The following is an 11,984-nucleotide window of genomic DNA, read 5'->3' as shown; positions in this document are numbered from 1 at the left end:
TTTTAAATTCTATAGATACCTTCTACTGTAGACCAGATCCCAAACAAAAAGACAAAACTTGACCTTCAAACCTCATAGAGACCTTAATATAGCTTTTCGTGTTTTCAGCAACAGAAATTACAGTGACACTTGGAGTTCTGAGACAGGTAAACCGACACAAGGTGGAGCTGCCTCCCCCCCCCCCCGCCCCCCGTGGACCATGCCTCAAATGCAGCAGAAGGACATTGGGCAAGAGAGTGCCCCATCCTGGCATTCTGCTCCATTACCCCTTGGTGTTCTCTCCTTCTCCACTGGCCCTTCATGGATCATGCAAAGCCCACCTTCTCTGGCCACCAGAGCCTCCTCCACATGTGGATCACCAATTGCCAGCACTATTCATTTACTGTTACAATGTACAACAGATTGTTTTTCTTTGTTTTGTTTCCCACCTGTTTTGACTTCTCTCTTATGTACACCATAAACTCCCAGAGGGCAAGGGCGGTTATTTTACAGTGTGGATACCACTGCCTATGTCCTAGTACTGTGCCTTTTTCATGGCCATAGCTCAATAAGACCTGGTTAAATGACTGAGTGGCTGGCTTACTAAGCAAGTCATTCCCTAAAGGGCCTAAGTGCTGCTCCTGCCCAATATGCTATGGGAAGCCAGTGAGATTGAGCAATATTAATCCAAACTAACCACTTGAGGCTTATGACATATCCTTCCAGGAGGCAGCATGCAATCCAGCTTCTCAGCTCTTTTTGAGACAGATTTGCTGACTTGAATCAGTCAGTAAATTCCAGAGATTTTTCCATCCTGAAATTATGTTGTTTGTGCTTTTTCAAATATTTCTTCCTGTGCCTTCCCGTGTAATTAACTGAAAAGAAAATGCCCATTAGTACTCAAGTACTTATGAACAAGGAATGTTTGTGAAGAGACAAGATACAAGAAATAATAGAGACAGTATGATTGGGGCTACAGGGTCTCTCCCCTCCGCATGTTGCTGGACCACTCCCCTCCACTCCCCAAGACCTGGGCAATGCCACAAGGCCAACCTCCCAACTTTTTTTCTGAGGCCCACTATATAGGGCAGAGATAAGAAAAACAAAGACACCTCAGCCTGCCCTGGAAAACTGAAATCCCAAACCAGGGGATTCCTGAGTGCCAGACCTATCAACATGACCCGCAATAACCTTTCTCCACTTGGAGAGGGAGAGGTGCCCCAGAGCCAGCAACATTTTAAATTCTTTTTTTTTTTTTTTTTTTTTTTTTTGAGAGACAGGGTCTCACTATGCAGTTCAGGCTGGCCTTGGGTTCACTTTGTAGCCCAGACTGGTCTCGACCTTGCAACGATCATCTTGCCTCAGTCAGAATGCTGGGATTACAGGAGTGTACCACTACAGGGCTTAACATTTTAAATTCTTAAACCCATTGCCTTTATTACTCACACCATTTTGCTTTCTGCAAGCTCAAGCCCACTTATTCTGAGCATACTATTACCTGATTAAAACTTTTCTGCTTTTTCCTTACCATCACATGCCATGTCCAATTCTTTGTTCCTCACACACAAAAACCTAAAAACCTGTTTGGGATTCCATCACCCAAAGCAACAAAAGGAGACCACACCATTAGAGAAATGCAAATTAAAACAACACTGAGATTCCATATACCTGAGAAAGAATGACCATCACCAAGAAATCAAATAATAACAAATGCTGGAGACCTGTAGGGATGAGTGCAGGGAAGGAGGAGCCCTTCTACATCCCACGAATGTAAATGAATACAACTATGGAAATTAGTATAGCTATTCCTTAAAAAACTGAAACTAGCACTTCCATTTGATCCAGCTATTCACCTTCTAGGTATCTTCCTGAAAGAGTTAAAGATATATTACAAAGCTGCATGAAGAGCTGGGTGATTGAGTTGAAACTCTGTACTCAATCTAGAGCACAGCGGAATGTTAAAAGAGAGGAGGCAACTAGATAAAAAAGAGTTTAATGTGGGCACGGAGGGAGTCACCACAGAGGGCTGTGGAAGCTGTCTGTAAAGGGAAGGTTCTGCCTGATGCAGGCTCTGATGGGGGAAGGGCTCTGGGTACTGATGTGAGCTGATTTATTTTGTGAGTGTGCAGGGGACTGGGTAAATCTTTACACACGTGAGCTTTGGCAAAGGCTTTTGGGAGGAAGAAGCCATAGGGGCTTCTTGGAAGGAGTTATGCATTACCATGGCAGTTTTGAACCATGTCCACGATGATTGTGCTGTGGGGTGGGGGTGGAGATCTATCACTAGGGACTTAGCTCAGTAACATAAGCACCTGCCTGGCAAGTGCGAGGTCATGAGTTCGATCTCTGGTACCAAAAAGAAAAGAAAAAAAGACACATGAATATCCAAGTTTGTAGCAGCACACATTATAATATCTCAGTCTTGGAAGTAGCCTATATGTCCTTCAAGAGATAAATGCATAAAGAAAATGTGTTACTTAGGTACAATGGAGTATAATCTACCATAAAGAAAGATAAACTTAAGTCATTTGTAGGAAAATGAGTGCACCTTGAAACCACAAATGTTAAGTGAAACAAATCAGACACAGAAGCTTAAATATCACATGGTTTCTCTTATATGAGAAACCCAGAGTAAAAATAAAGAGCAAAATAAAAAATAGATAATAGGCAGTTGGGAAATAGTTCTTTCTCAAAAGGGAAGAGGATCAAGAGATGGAGGGGGAGAGAGAGACAAGGGATGAAAAAAGAATTAGGATCTGTTATGTACATGTACCAACTTCCCACAAGGAATGTAAACACTATGTACTACACACATGTACTAAAATAAAATTTAATAAAAACATCATGGTGAGGTAGGGTGTGTGTACCACACCTTGTTGGGAAAAAGCAACTACTCTTAGCTTCAGTAATGAATTAAACAGGCAGAATTTTAAATAAAGGAAGATTATTTATTTGGAAAAGAACAAAAACAAGGGAAAATAACTAGGTACTCTAGAATAGAGTATGGAATATCAGAAAGTGAGTATCTGTGGATTCTTGTCCTCAGATCCTTCTTATTTAGGATAGTGATTTCTCCCATCTCTCATTTGAACACCTGGAAGTTGTCACCGCCTGATTGATTCTCTGGTTGTTTTTATCCTAACCTAAGCAGCTCTGTCTACATCCTTCCTGTCCCTTTGTGATTGATAAGTGTTGGGGGAGCCTCATATGTAGTTTAGAGTTAGAAATTAAGGAGGATGTGTGTGTATCTGGTGCAGGGATAATGATTCGAAAGTGAGAATTACATACAAGTACATGAGTATAGGTGCGTGTGCATTTGACATGTTAATAAGAGTCCTTAAGTGGCCGCCCCTTATATCTTCTTTACATTTCATCAGAGCTGGGCCAGAGGGCTGGTTTCCTTAGTGTTTTATGTGGCTGGCTTCCTCCTTTCTTAGCTCTTTCCAGTAAATTCTTATGGAAATTGTGTTAACTGGCACCTTTTTGGTCCGGTTTGTCTCTCCTCTTTCTGATTGTTCTAACTGAAGAGTCTACCTGTAAGGCTGAAGCTGCTTTTACAACTTTTTTTTTTTTTGTACTGGGGATTGAACTCACAACCTTGCGCTTGCCAAGCAGGCACTTATACCACTGAGCTAAATCTCCAGCCCAAAGCTGTTTTTAGTAAGATTCCCCATGAATTTTTAATAAAGCTACCTTTCCGTACCAATAAATAAATATATAAGAAAAGAAAAAGGCCACACAAATCCGTTGGCCAGTTTTAGCTATGTGGAGACTTCACAGGAAAATAGAATTTAAATTATAAGAACTTTGTAGCTTCCTGATTCACATAGAAAAGCAAGATAGTATTTGTTTGCAGCTCCCTCCGCTCGAAAGAAGGAAACTGAAGATAAAGCCCACCCAACAAATTAACCAGTGTACAACCAAACCTCCAGTTCCAAGTTGCCTCTGATTTGTTGCAGCCGCCAGAGCTCTCTCTCAATTTAACTCTCATTCTAGTGGTTGAAATTGAAACCAGCCACCCACCCAGCCCTGACAGTGACTCATTAACTGCTCTCCAGGCCAAGTGTTTTACAAAATACCCTGCATCACTATGGCAACAGCCCAGCACTCTTGGGTGTGGTTAACTAAGTTCGACCGTTTTGTTTTTTTTTTTTTGGTTGTTGTTGTTGGTTGGGGGAGCCATCCATTTGACTAGTTATAAATTTGAAACATTACTCACAGGAAGAGGCCATTTGGTACAAGAGCCTTGTCACATAACAGGGAAGCAGCAAAGAGGGGTAAAAAAGAAATCCAAAGTAACTCAGTTATTTCTTATTAACAGCTACTATTGTATGGTATATAGGGTACAGAGTGTGATCGAAAAATACACTGAATTTTTAAAAAAATTTTTTAATCACTGTAAAAGACACATTGCCAGGGCCAGGGATATAGCTCAGCAGCACAGCACCTGCCTGGCAAGCACAAGGTCCTGGGTTCAATTCCCAGGACCAAAAAAAAAAAAAAAAGATTCATTGTGAACCCCCCTCAAATACTCACCCTCCCTTTGAACACATTTCTCCCATCATTCTTGCCACGTCCTGAGGCAGTTCTGGAATTCTTCTTTCAATATTGTCTTTAGTTGTACCGTAATATCTGCCTCAGTGTCCTGAATTGATTCAAAATGGTCGCTGACTTTGGAACCTGCCTTTCCTTTGGCTGGCGCTTGGTGGCAGCTTTCCCTGGAAGGATTTGTGATCACACCTCGTAAAGACACTGGCAGAAGAGGACTTCCAGAACTGCTTAGACATGGCAAGAATGATAAATATATCTGACGTGAGGGAGAGTGTTTTGAGAAAGGTTAATGGCAGTGTGCTTTGTACCGTTTATATTTTTTAATTTTAAACCCACTGTATTTTTTTTACTAGCCTTGTGTGTATGTCTGTGTGCTAACTAGTCAGAGGCCACACCGAGGATGATGGAAACAGAGGAGGAGAATTACTGAGGTTCTGCTATGTGGCACCCTTAGCCTTCACAACATCAGTTGCTCATTTCTGTATTACAAATGAAGAACTGACAGTCCCAGAGCTTCAGGTCGCACATCTGGTGAGGAACAGAGCCAGGGGCCTGCCTGCTCTGTCCTCTGGTCTGTCTAGTGGCCTTGGGGTTTTCAGGCAGGAAGATCCTCACAAACAGTTGGGTTTTGTTGTTGTTTTTGCTGACTGTTGCCAAATTACATCAAGTCTTTAAAGCCTAAGAGAGGATGGATTTATAACTGGTCAAATTACTGTTAAGTAAGCAAAACTGGGAGTGCAGAGCGGAGACGCCCCAGGTAGGTGCCCCTGTCTAAAAGGCGTGGAGAAATTCCTCTGCCTGGAGCCGCCAACCCGCAAGCCCTTTAGGCCTGGCAGCTTCCACTCTTTCATAGTCACCGATGCTGCCACTTTGACCAGGCCTCTTCACCATCCCAGCCCGCATCACAAGGGCCCTTCAGAGGACAGGGTCACACAAGTCCCACCGCCTTCTGGGACACACGTACACACCTAACCTGCTGGCACAGGGCCACAGAGGCAGGACAGCCCTGTTCTTGCAGAAATGTGCTCATTTTCCAGGAGGCCCCACTGGCTATTTAAGTTGCTTGAACTCAGGAGGACTATTAACTGTGACTTAACAGATGGAAAGAGATGCAATGTCTACACTTATCCACTGAGCAATAGAAAAGGTAGGTTCAGGTGAACTAGATGCAAAAAAGTAAACCGAGTATTACATTTAACCACCTTTTTAGGCACTGAAGTAATTTGAGTGTTCTGTCATTGCTGACAAAAAAAATTTAAGGAGAAAGGACTGTTTTGTTTTTTAACTTTTTTTTTTTAAGACTAGTCAAGTGCAGTAGTGAGAAGTGGGGAAAGAGTAGGACAAGGAGCTCAATCTGTACTGACTGTGAACAATCAATTGAGATAACTCACTACCTTCGGACCAGCCTGTTTTTTAACTTTTGAAAAGCAATTTGTTGAGATATAATTTATGTCTCATAGTTGATAGAACTGTGGGGGACCAGCAGTGGCTGAAAAGATAAGAAGTATGAAATATAAATGACCTTTATTTTGAGAATGCGAGGAGAGACACCCCCGATCCCCTGGGGCACGGCATTTCCCCCGGGTCAGCGATCTCTCTCCATGGAACACGTGGAGTGGAGGCATATAAGTAGCCTCGGTTTGGGGTGGAACCTCAGGGGCATTAGTGATGCACAGGTAGCCCATTGGTATTCTTTTGGTGCCAGAGGTAAATTCATAAGGGTGGGGGAGATGGAGCTCCTTGGTTCCGCCTCTAAGGCTTCACCAGGTACAGTGTCCTGTCTCGGCCAAAATTCTGTCAATAGTCTATTTAAAGTCTATACTGCAATGTTTTTATTATGTTCACAGTATGTATAACCATCACTAAAGCAGTTACAGAGCATGTTTACCACTCAAGAAAGAAATTCCATAAATATTACATCTACTCCTCGTCCCCAGCCCCAGGCAGTCACTTATCTACCTTCTGTTTGTATGCATTTGCTTACTCTTGGGCTTTCTCTCTTTCTTTATTTCTTTTTCTTCCTAACTGTAATTACATAGTTTGACCACCAATTCCCTGTCTGCCTCTGACCTCCAATATCCAAGCCTCTAGTAACTGGCATTTATCTCTATTCTTATATAAATCAACTTTTAAACTTTCACACATGGGCAAGGTCGTATGGTATTTGTCTTTCTGTGCTTGGCTTATTATGTCCTCCAAGTTCACCCATGTTGTCACAAATGACAAGATTTCTTTCTTTTTTTTATGGCTAGAAAGTATTCCACTGTATATATGTACCACATTTGTTGTATCCATTCATTTGTTGATAGCAATTCTCTTAAGACTAAACCATTATTAAAGGTAACATGAAATTCCTCTGAGTTTATAACGGTATGCTATAAGCAGCACAATTTTGCTATGTTACATGCAAAATCATGCTACGGTAAGGAAGGGCAATTGGCCTGGCCACTGTATTAGGTTGCTCCCAGCTCAGGGAGATCAGCAAGATGTACCAATCAGAAATTCGTCCCATCGTCAGAGCATAGGCCCTGCAGCTGGGCTGCCTGAGTTCTCTCTCCACCTCTGCCATTTCCTAGTTGGGTGACTGGGCATTGCACTGTCCCTCAATTCCCTTACTTGCAAAGGGGGTATAATGATAGTCCTTACCTCTTTAAGGTTATTTTGAGAATCAGAGAAACAAATTTGTGCCAAGTATTAGAGTTTTGCCAATAAATATCTAAAAGTGGCAATAAAGAAGTGTTGTAAATAGATGCTTAAGCCAAGGGAGGAGTAAGGGAAAGTTAAAATCTGGAGGACAACTGGATTTTTGTTCCCCTGTTACAATAGGGCGAACTAGAAGCTGTAGCAGGGGAAGACAAATCCTTACAGCGTTTGCCAAGGTCGATTTTAATTTTTCAAAGTTACTTTCAATGATGTATCATTGCCAAGCAACTGTAACCAAGTTACTACATCAGTGGTGAAAATACAATATTCACACACTATCTTTCCAGTGAATAGTCAGTTCCTGACTCATCTTCTTCAGTCTTTAATCATTCACAGATCTGTACAGCCATATCATCATTTCCCCTTCTCCTTTTTGTTTGACTTTTTTTGTTTGTTTGGTTTTGAGACAGGGTCTTACTAAATAGGTCAGGCTGGCCTTGAACCCACTATGTAGTCTAGGCTGGCCTCACCACCACCCCTGGGTCATCATTTCTTTCACTTAGTCCCAGGGGAAGAAATAATATGAGTGGAGTGTGTGTGTGTGTGTGTGTGTGTGTGTGTGTGTGTGACAGAAAAACAGACAGACAGACACAGACAAAGAGACAGAGAGACAGAGACATAGGCCAGGAAACTTCTGGAAGGGGGGTCAAATGAACTTAATCAGTTTCTCCCGCAGCAGGCTATGTCACATTAGATCAGGATATTCCACTTAGCTGTAATGGAATCGCTGTGCAAATAGGGGAACTGATTCAGGACTAACAGCTTCTACCATAAGGAAGTGGAATACAAGAGTTACTCACAGGTTCTGGCACCAAACTGTCTAGGTTTAAATTTTAATTTCTTTACTTACTAGCTATATTTTCCTGGATGAATTGATTTTTTTTTTTTTTTTGTCTTTTTCCTTTTTATCAGTACCAGGAATCGAACTCACGACTGCCTGCTTGCAAGGCAGGCACTTATGCCGCTGAGCTAAATTCCCAGCCCCGGAAGAATTGATTTTAATATTGATAAGTTTTGATTCACCTCAGCTGAAAATTTAAGATAGCAGTAGATGCTATATTATAAGGGTTAAATTAATTTAAAACAGATTAAATGTTTAAAACAGTGTATAAGGTATAGTATTCAACAAATGCCAAGTTTCTTATCATCTCTCCCAGTGAAAATCCCAGGTAAGTAAAACAAGCTGACCTCAAAAACTAGAGGTCCTTAGCAGAGATGGTGTCACTTCCAGAAAGAGTGGAGTGTGTGTGTGTCTCAGCTTTTGGTCTCTTTTATTTTTAGTTGTAAAAATTATTGGCCGACACTGCCAGCATTTCATGGATAAGGTTAGGCCCAGGTACTAGAGGTTCCAAGATCATGGCTCAGTGTAATAGTGAAGTGACCATGTCCTTTACCTACCCACGTGGTCTTCATGTGGGCAGAAACTCTGTTTATGATGACCTGAAACTGGAGCTGACTGCCATGCACACATAAGCACAAAACAAATTTGCACAGCTTGGATATTACTGAATTTTCTAGGAATGCAACTCTCATGGAAATCGAGTCCAGGTAAAGCTATGCTTTGTGTAGCTGGGAGAGTTCTCAACAGTTGTTCATACTTTATAAAATGAATAACAAGCTGGGCGTGGCAGTGCACTCCTGTAATCCCAGCATTTAGGAGGCTGAAGCAGGCAGATTGTGGCAAATTTGAGATCAGCCTGGGCTACAACGAGGTGAGCCCAAGTCCAGCCTGAACCACATAGGAAGATCCTGTCACAAAAAGACAAAGAATAACAATACATTTGAGTCACCAGAGTAACTCAGTTGTATCAGTCAATGTTGTAACATTGCAATCACAGCCGTCTGTGTGGACATGTAAGATTCTTGTTCTATCATTCTGTCTCCTAGGTAGTAATGCTTGAGCAATTGTATCATGGGATTGACAGGATTTTATTATTTCCCTTTGATTTTTCCTTTATGCAACAGTTGATTTTAGCAGTGATACATGAAGATGTAACATTATCTATGAATGTTTCAAGACAGCAAAGGGAACATGACAACATCTAGTGTGAGAAGAATATTGGACCAGAAGTGCTAAAAGGACAAGCAGGGCCCACATGTAAAAGACTGGGCCAGAGATTTACTTCAGCGACATAAGCGCCTGCCTGGCAAGCCTGAGGAAAAAAAGACTGTGCTATTAGGCATGGTAGCGCATGTCTGTAATGCCAGCATTCGGGAGGCTGAAGTAGGAGGATCATTGCAAGTCTGAGGCCAGCCTGGGCTACAAAGTGAGTTCAAGGCCAGCCTGAACTGCATAGTGAGACCCTGTCTCAAAATAAAAAATAAATGACTAGGCAAATAACTAAATTATTTAACTAGTTAAAATGTAAACTATATTGGTACTTGATGTGGTAACCAGAATAATGCCCTCCCAAAGATGTTCGTCTTACACTCCATAACCTATAAATGTGTCAAATTACACAGAGAATTAAGGGTGCAGAAGGAATTACAGTTACTAATCAACTGACTTTAATGCAGGAATTATCCAAGTTGTGCCCATTATAGTCACAAGAGTCCCTAAAAGGTGGCAGAGGTTGGCAGAAGAGGGGAGTCAGAGGAAGGTGTCATGAATCAAAGCCCAAAGAGAGGGAACATTGGTGGGTTTGAAGATAGACAAAGGAGCTGGCATAGGAGCATGAGCCATCTCTTAAAGCGGGAAGAACAAAGGAGTATTCTTGTGGGTCCTCCTCAGACTCACAGCAGTCCTCCTGTCTCAGCATCCAGAGTGCAGGGATGACAGGCGGGCGGCACCACCTCTCCTGGCCACTTGTGTGGTTCAAACTACTAAATTTGTGGACATGTGTTACCCAGGAATAAGAAAACAAATACACATGATGTGGTGGATTAACTAATGGGCAACTTGTGCTGGGTGTGCAGAGCCCCCCTGAGGACTGTTGCCAACGGCACAGGAGGAGGACTAGAGGGAAGTTGGTCCTCTTGGAGAAGCTTGTCATGCTGGGATTCCTGATATGAACTCAGTCATTCTCATCCTTGGAAGAGCTTTGGTCCTCACTGTTGCTGAGGATGGCTGCTATTCTTCTTAGGGGAGCTCTGGTCCTTACCTTGAGTGTCACTTCCTGGCTCCAGTGCAGATCCCTCAGCCTCTGGCACAGATCCTTCATCTCACTGTACAGACTTTCTAGCTTCCACCACTGACCTTTGGGCCTTCCCAGCACAGATCCTTGATACAAACTTCATATGATTTTGCCACGGGCTCTGAGTATTCAATTGAACTTATGCAGGACATTGCTGTGGGATCCAGGTCTTCAACTGGATTCTTTGGGTCTTCAGAGCATGACATATCTTTTGCAGTCTTTTGCATTTGACTCTTTAGGTGGATATTATAAAATAATCCTATAAGTAATGTGTCCTATGTTAAATCTATTCCCCTGTACACCCTGACTACAACATATGAAAATATACTGTGTATGAAATATTGTTAAATGAAAAATGAAGAATTCAAAAGACACAGGTGCACAACTTTGTGAGACAGGGTGAAGGGTGGAGATGGGTGAAAGTGGATGAGGCAGACCACTGAGCAAGGCTCAGCAGACCCCAGTCCTAGGCCCAGCCCCACTATCAACTTGCTGTAAGAAATTTTTTAAGAGTCATTTTATAGACCTCACATTTTCTCATTCTGCTAACAAATATTTACAGAGCATATATTACTGACCAGACTCCAGGCTACGTTATCTGGTATCAAAGGATAAGACATTAGCCAGGTATGGTAATCCCAGCACCCTAGGAGGCTTAGGCAGAAAGATCACACATTTGAACCCAGCCCGGGCAACAGTGACTTAGGAAGACCCTGTATCATAATAAAATAAATAAAGGGCTGGGGAGGTACCCCAGTATGATAGCCCTGGGTTGAATTCCTAGTAACACTAACATACACACACACACACAGATAGAGAGAGAGACAGAGAGACAGAGAGACAGAGAGAGAGAGAGAGAAGCAAAACAAAACAAAAGCAAAGCTCTCAGGAGACTCTAACATACTTTATCAAAGACAGGAGTGATTAGCTGTCCTCTGAGATCTCATTCAGCTTTAACAGTGAGTCCATGAGTCTAAATAAATGTAATACTTCCTACTTTATGTGCGTGAATATGTGTACAAGGCCATACAAGTTCATAAATGTCTTGGACTCCAGGACAGTTTTTTGTTGGTTGGTTGGTTGGTTGGTTGGTTTGTTTGAGACAAGGTCTCATTATGCAGTTCAGACTAGGCCATGATCTCACTTTGTAGCCCAGTCTGGTCTCAAACTTGCAATTGTAAGACCGGTGTTGCAAAGGAGACTCCAAGGGCTCTGCTCTCATGTAAGAACAAAGGGGTTTTTATTATTCCGTGCACACGGAGTCCTCCAAACAGGTGGAAACGGAGAACCCCGAGTTGGGGCAAGGCTGGTGCTTTTAAGGGAAAAAACCACAAAGCAAGCGTTTTTTTTATAGAAGCCAATCATAGCAGTTAGAGCGGGATCTGTCTATTTGTGGTTGGTTAGCTCATAAGGGATGACCAGCGGGTCAGAGTTAATTAACTGTCTTGTTCTGCACAACTTATCTTTAGGACACCTGGTTTCTGTATGGTTCGAGTTTGACATGCTTTACAACCCTGATTGGCGTAATCGGCAGGCTCTATCTCTGAGTTCCCTGGCACAGCACAGCCCGAGCATATCACAGCTGCAGATGTTTTCTTTTTGATCCTCCCTCGGAGC

The sequence above is a fragment of the Cavia porcellus genome, unplaced genomic scaffold (genome assembly GCF_034190915.1).
Source record: "Cavia porcellus strain 051 isolate PalLab524CR breed Dunkin Hartley unplaced genomic scaffold, mCavPor4.1 scaffold_1, whole genome shotgun sequence".
In the NCBI taxonomy this organism is placed as follows: domain Eukaryota; kingdom Metazoa; phylum Chordata; class Mammalia; order Rodentia; family Caviidae; genus Cavia; species Cavia porcellus.
Note: the sequence above shows the minus strand (reverse complement) of the source record.